The sequence below is a fragment of the Pempheris klunzingeri genome, chromosome 3 (genome assembly GCF_042242105.1).
Source record: "Pempheris klunzingeri isolate RE-2024b chromosome 3, fPemKlu1.hap1, whole genome shotgun sequence".
Classification (NCBI taxonomy): Eukaryota; Metazoa; Chordata; class Actinopteri; order Acropomatiformes; family Pempheridae; genus Pempheris; species Pempheris klunzingeri.
The window spans coordinates 19,681,961-19,688,195 of record NC_092014.1 but is presented as its reverse complement, the minus strand read 5'-3'; positions in this window follow the sequence as shown (position 1 = coordinate 19,688,195).

The following is a 6,235-nucleotide window of genomic DNA, read 5'->3' as shown; positions in this document are numbered from 1 at the left end:
TATTTAACACAGACTTTCCGTTAACCTGTTAACATTCCAGCCAACCCTAACCCTCATGACACGTATGTATGAGGCTTCATCGACCCGAATCCTGGACGGCGGACCGGTTGATTTTTAAGAGGCTAAAGATTTTAAATCTTATGATGACCTTGATGACATCATCAGGGTTACTTAGTCAGACTGTGGAAAACTCACTTCGGAGAAGAGAAGAGAAGAGAAGAGAAGAGAAGAGAAGAGAAGAGAAGAGAAGAGAAGAGAAGAGGAGCAACGTTCCTTTTGATGAGCAAACTGATTTCCATTTGTAAAATCAGTTGAGGATCCTTTTAAATGAAATTAGGAAATCTAAATTCAGAACTTGAGCTTCTCAACAAGTGAAGCACATCAACAGTTGAAAAGGCTGTGTTTTTGTGAGTGATGTGAACCTGGTACAGTCAGCAGTGATTATAATGAACAGTAGGCTCATGGACAGTATATTCATCTTCATAAAACTACTGATCCCACAGCGCTGGTGTTACATGACACAGAAACCAGACCTCTTGCCTGGATACATTTAGAAATCATGTTAAAAACAAATTTGCTGACAGGGAAACCCACTTTGGTTATGGTAACAGTTTGACATTGGTTTTTTCAAACTCAGAGTTTCAAACTGCTGCATCACACTGCAATTTTCCCTGCAGATGCTCATCCCGTGCTACATCTCAGCCGGTCGAGTCATGGATTCAACAGATCACCATTAATCACACCGTGACCTTTCTCTCAACCAGGCCCATCTAAAGCTCATTCATCCCCATTTGCCATGCAGCTCTGCGGGTCGATAATTGGCAAAGCAAAACACAGATTAAACCCAATTTGGAGGGTTTCAACTTGAAGCTTAGCAGAGACAGCCGAGCTCAGGCTGAACTGGAGTTCACTGCGCTCTGGTCCTCTCTGCCTGTCTGAGGCTGCACTGGGAGGGGACCGCAAACCTAAATCAAACCAGTATGTTCTCTGTGTTTGTGTTTGCATGTGTGTGTGTGTGTGTGTGTGTGTGTGTGTGTGCAGAGCATGCAACAGAGCACTTCTCCCTGCATTGCCATCCCTAATAGAAACCAACTTTCAGCGTTCAAACTCCATTTGTCTCATTAACCTATTAGCTTAAAGTTTAATTGCAGGATGTCGTAAAATGATTTGGTCTATGAGTAATGACAATATTTCGGCTCAGTAATGGCCAGAACAAAGCAAACTAAAGCTAAGCTAAGCAGAGCCGGTTGTTTTTCTTCCTCACGGCATGTCTGGGCTGCAGATTTGGGCCTTTACCTCGCTGTGTCGGTCGGATAATTGTTTACTGGCGAGGTTTTTGTTGCATGATGGCAACATCACGGCAGGATAACAAACTAATGACTAATTTCATGGCTATTGAGTCATTTTAAAAAGACCATCAGGAGGATCAACTTTAAAGAGTAACTGTGACCAATCTGACTGCAGGTTTTCAAGGTATGGTCAACAAGGTATGATTGGCCTGTGAAGTGGGAAAAAGTGGGGCATTAAGACATCTCCACATTAGCTTTTTAGTGACATTCAAGGCATTTAAGAAAATCCACTTAAATTATGTTTATCAAACTGGTGGTTTAAAGTAAGCAGAGGACAGACCACATTCCTATCTGCAACCATGGGAGATGACCCCTAGGTGGCAGCGTGCCTCATGAAACCTCCACCAGTGTAAGAACAGCATCACTCTAATTATAAAACCCACTCAATTGTCCTTGCTTTTATTTGCTCCACAGGGCAACAAAACTGGACGACAGTGCGTCCGTACACTCGATAAGTTATGATCAGCTGCCCCGGCTCTCGCTGCCGCCCTTTAAACAGCAGCTTGATAGGATCTGTGAGTCGCGCTGGGCATGTATAGTGTTACTCTCATCAAAGGGGACTGAATGGGGGTGAATGGAGGATGATGTGTGTACTGCCTCTGCTTAGTGGAGGCATTTCCAGCTGGCGCCAGGGCAGAGGAAACCCACTGAGACACACAACAACACACACAGACACAGGGGTCAGGCTGGATTCACCCTCCTCCTCCTCCACCACCACCACCACCACCACCTCCATGCCTCTTGGCCTCCTCCGCCTCCTCTTCTTCTACCCAAACCTTCACCCCCACCCCCCAACCCCCGCCTTCCCTTCCCAGGCCTGGCCGCCTCTCATCTGCTCTTTCTCTCTTGATCATCTATTCTTCTGCTTTTCTTTCCATCTCTCTGCTGTCTCTTTTTCTCCTCCTCGCTTTCTCTCTCTTTCCTGTTCATCAAACTTCAAATCCTCTCAAGAACAAGTTCAGGTGAGTAAAAAAGAAAAACAAGCTTCTTTGTTAATCGTTAAGACACATTTATCAACATACTTACAGTTTCATGTAACATTTTAGCTACTCTGAAGTGGCCATGTGATTAATCACACGTATGCTCTGGAACAGCCAATCAGACAGAAGGATTCACCCTACTGCCATAGTGTTAAAATCACTGTTATATTTAACTCTTTACTTTTTGTGTGATTCGTTTCGTTTATGTTATCACCAATCTGATGTTTTTGTAATCTTTGTATATAGAAATAAGGATGTAATAAGTGGAAACAAAAAGAAGCAGGCAGACAAAAGAAAGAAAACACGATAAGCTGAAAGTTGGTTCCACGTTGAAAAGTGCAGGACATGCATAGAAAGTGACCGAGCAACCAAAACAGGAGAGAAATGACTCAAAATTTGTGTGAGCGAGAAATTTGCGTCACTTGCACAAGTACATGAGTAACCTCACGGTTAAACTCAGGCGAGTGATGCAAGTTGAAAATTCAGTTTGGTGTGAACATGCAGTAAAGCTCAACAATGAACACATTGTACTGTGTTTGTTTAAACCATATGAAAATCAAAGTGGAAAAACAACAATTTGCCGTTTAATGGGTTGGGGGGGGGGGGGGGGACAATAACCTGCTGGAATCTCTGCTGGTTGCCTGGCAACAACTCCCAGCAAAGAAACGGTCCAGCACGTAACCCCCACGTAAAGCTGAGGCCAGGCTAGCAGTTGCCCTCCGTTTCCAGTCTTTATGCTAAGCTATGCTAACCAGCTGCTGGCTGCAGGTTAATACTGAGTCTGTGATCCATCTTCACACCCAACTCTCTCTTGCTAGAAGGCAAATAAACGTATCTTCCCAAAACGTCAAACTATATCTTGAAGCTTGTGAGCAGGAGTAAAGGTGAAGGATTTTTACTTTAACTTGAGTCCAACATTTGATTGTGTTCTGTATCACGCCCTCGTCCGTCTCCTCCCCTTGATCCACCCATCTTTATATTGAATTTTGCTGAAATGCTGACACTGCTGAGGAGGGAGCTGCATCACGATGCCTCCTGTCGGATCAGCCTCAGATACGCAGATAAAAAGGACAAGCAGGGAGACAGTACTTACATCACCACACAGTCTCCTTCCCTTCGCTCACACACTTGAGTGACATCAGGGTTCAAAAGGAATTTGACTCTAGTGGGATGTTAATGGCTAAATGACTCTTGGCACTTGGCCCTCCCTCACAGTCTTCAGAGGAAGCGCTGGGGAAGGAGGGACTCCGAACGGTCAGGACAAATTAAAAAGCCAACCCGCTATTTTACTGTTCAGATGTGTTGATGCTATAAAGCAGGAAAATGGGGCTTGGCGGCCTTTACATGACTACTCGGCTGATTTTACGTGATTTTCCCCCGGCCCTGAATCTAAGCTTTTTGGCATAACATGCCATGCCTTGACCAGGCATGGGATCTGTAAATGCCCCAATAAATATTTTTTAGCACTTTATTTAGTTCCATGCCCTGGGCCAACAGCATCTAAAGCATGTCACCCAGTAACAGGGGGGAGAAAAAAAAAAGCTAAAGGCTACACAGGGCGTAATGTAGAATTAATTAACAAGCTAAGCATGGGCGCGCACACACACACGCACACGCATACACATTAAAGGTGCACACACACACACTGAGAGACACAGGAGCACAAAGATGTACGTGTAAACCACGCAGACACACACAAAAACTTTAGCGAGCACACACATAACTGTAGGTTAATGATTTCATAGTTGCACACGTACTTCTAACAAGGCAACACACACAAACTTGAAGCCACACATCCCTGTGTTTAGAGCGATGGTGTGAAAATATGTGAGTGTAAATGAGATGCAGACAGGCTCACAGCAGTGAACCCGACAGAGAGAGAGAGAGAGGGAGAGAGGGAGAGAGAGGATGTGGCTTGGCTTTGAATTGCTAAACTAAAGTTTGAGGAGGAAGGAATCATATTTTGAATTCTATGCATACTGATCATCTTTGACCAGCAGAGCGTAAGAGGAGCTGTACATTTTTCTTCTGTTGGTAATTTAGGATTAGATCTTTTTTTTCTTTTCAAACCAGACTGTGAATAGCAAATGTATCACAAAAACCTCTGCATTGGCTTCTTTCTGCCGCGTAGCTCAGAGAGAACGAATGGAATGCAGAAGTGAGACCTGCATTCAAGATGTTACCTAAATGAAGTATTTAAGTTTTAAGCAAAATGTGCTTTAAGTATCAATAGTAAAAATTTGTCATGATGCAGAACAGAATTGGTAATACTCAACAATAGGGTACATAAATGAATCCTGCTGTCTCCGGCTTGTTTTTAAGGAGCTAATTATGACTGTGGCTTTTGTTTATTTAAAGAACGCGAAACTATCTTTTACTTTCGTAGGCAGATAAAACGGTAACTTGCAAGTTAATCCTGAAGTAATGGAGTTACTAGAAACCTCTCAGTATGATGTATCCCTTCACTTGAATGGGCAGAAAAAAGTAATTAATTCAGGCAATTAGTGACTAATGAGGAGTAATTTGTTTTGTGCTGGAGTTAATGAGGAATAGCTTACAAAGAAAGTTTGAAGTAGCTTAATTCACAGCTTTGAACTGCTCATTATGTAATTGTTCACTAAGACAGCATCTCGTGATCTGTTTTCAAGTATCGTATCATTACTTCGCTCTTGGTACCTACTCAATGTTTTTTTAATCTTATTGTTAAGTGTTGCTGCTACATTATTGTGTTTGATTATTATTGCTGATGCATTAATGTGTCAGCACCATTTCACTGCTGAGGTGGAGAGAATGGACTATTTTACGTTGTTGTTGTTGTCCTTTTTCTGGCTGCTCCCTTCCAGGGTCGCCACAGCGGATGATCCGCTTGTAGATTTTGGCGTTAGTTTTTTACACCGGATGCCCTTCCTAACGCAACCCTCGCCCATTTTTAGTAGCCGGGACTGGGAGGGAGTCGAACCTGGGTTCCCCAGGCCGATGGCATGCGCAATTATCCACTGCGCTACCGGCCAGGTAGAATGGACTATTTTACGTAATGTTTGGTAATTGAATCTACAATGAACCACCTTTGTACTACTGTAAGCTCTAGCTATCATAGTCTGTGAAGTAACTACAACAATACAGTTATAGAAGTACTCACTATAATATAAGTACTATGAAATATTGTACATTTTACACATTTATTTGACAGCTATAGTATAGGTATAGTGTATGTAGATGTATAGTTACACTTCTTTACTGACAGAATGTTTATACAAAACTTACTGAAAAAAAAAAACCCGTCCAACACTAAACATTAAAATACTACTCACATGTGAGCACTTAAATGATAGTAATCCAATAATGACACATGTATATTAATATGATCCCCTGAGGAACAACCTCTACAATTGATACTTTAAGTACATTTTGTGGCCAGTACATGTACTTTTACTCAAGTAAAATGCGAATTTAAGACTTTAATCCATAATCAACTACTTTCAATGTGTTGTTTTGCTGCTTTTATTTAAATAGTTTAAGTTACTTCCACCATTGGATAAATGTTGGGATGAAAAAGGTCTTGAGTTGCTTCGGAAATCTGAAAAATAGCATGAAATAGCAGAAGTACCTGACAGTTGTGCTGTATTACAGTACTTGTGTAAATGTACTTGTACTGCATCTATCTGAAAAGTTACTATTCACTTTACAAATGAGCCACTTAGGGAATACAAAGGCCAGTTAGTTCCCATGGGCTAAAAAACACCTAATGAAAGTTTGTTTGTTAAATCCAAACACCAATTTCTCATTGTTCTTGGCTAATCATGAATTTGGGTCATTAGAGGCAATGAATCTAAATCAACAGGGCTGGTTGTGAATGAGAGAACTCAACACTTGGGTCATTTATTTCTGTTTAGTCAGTGACATCAG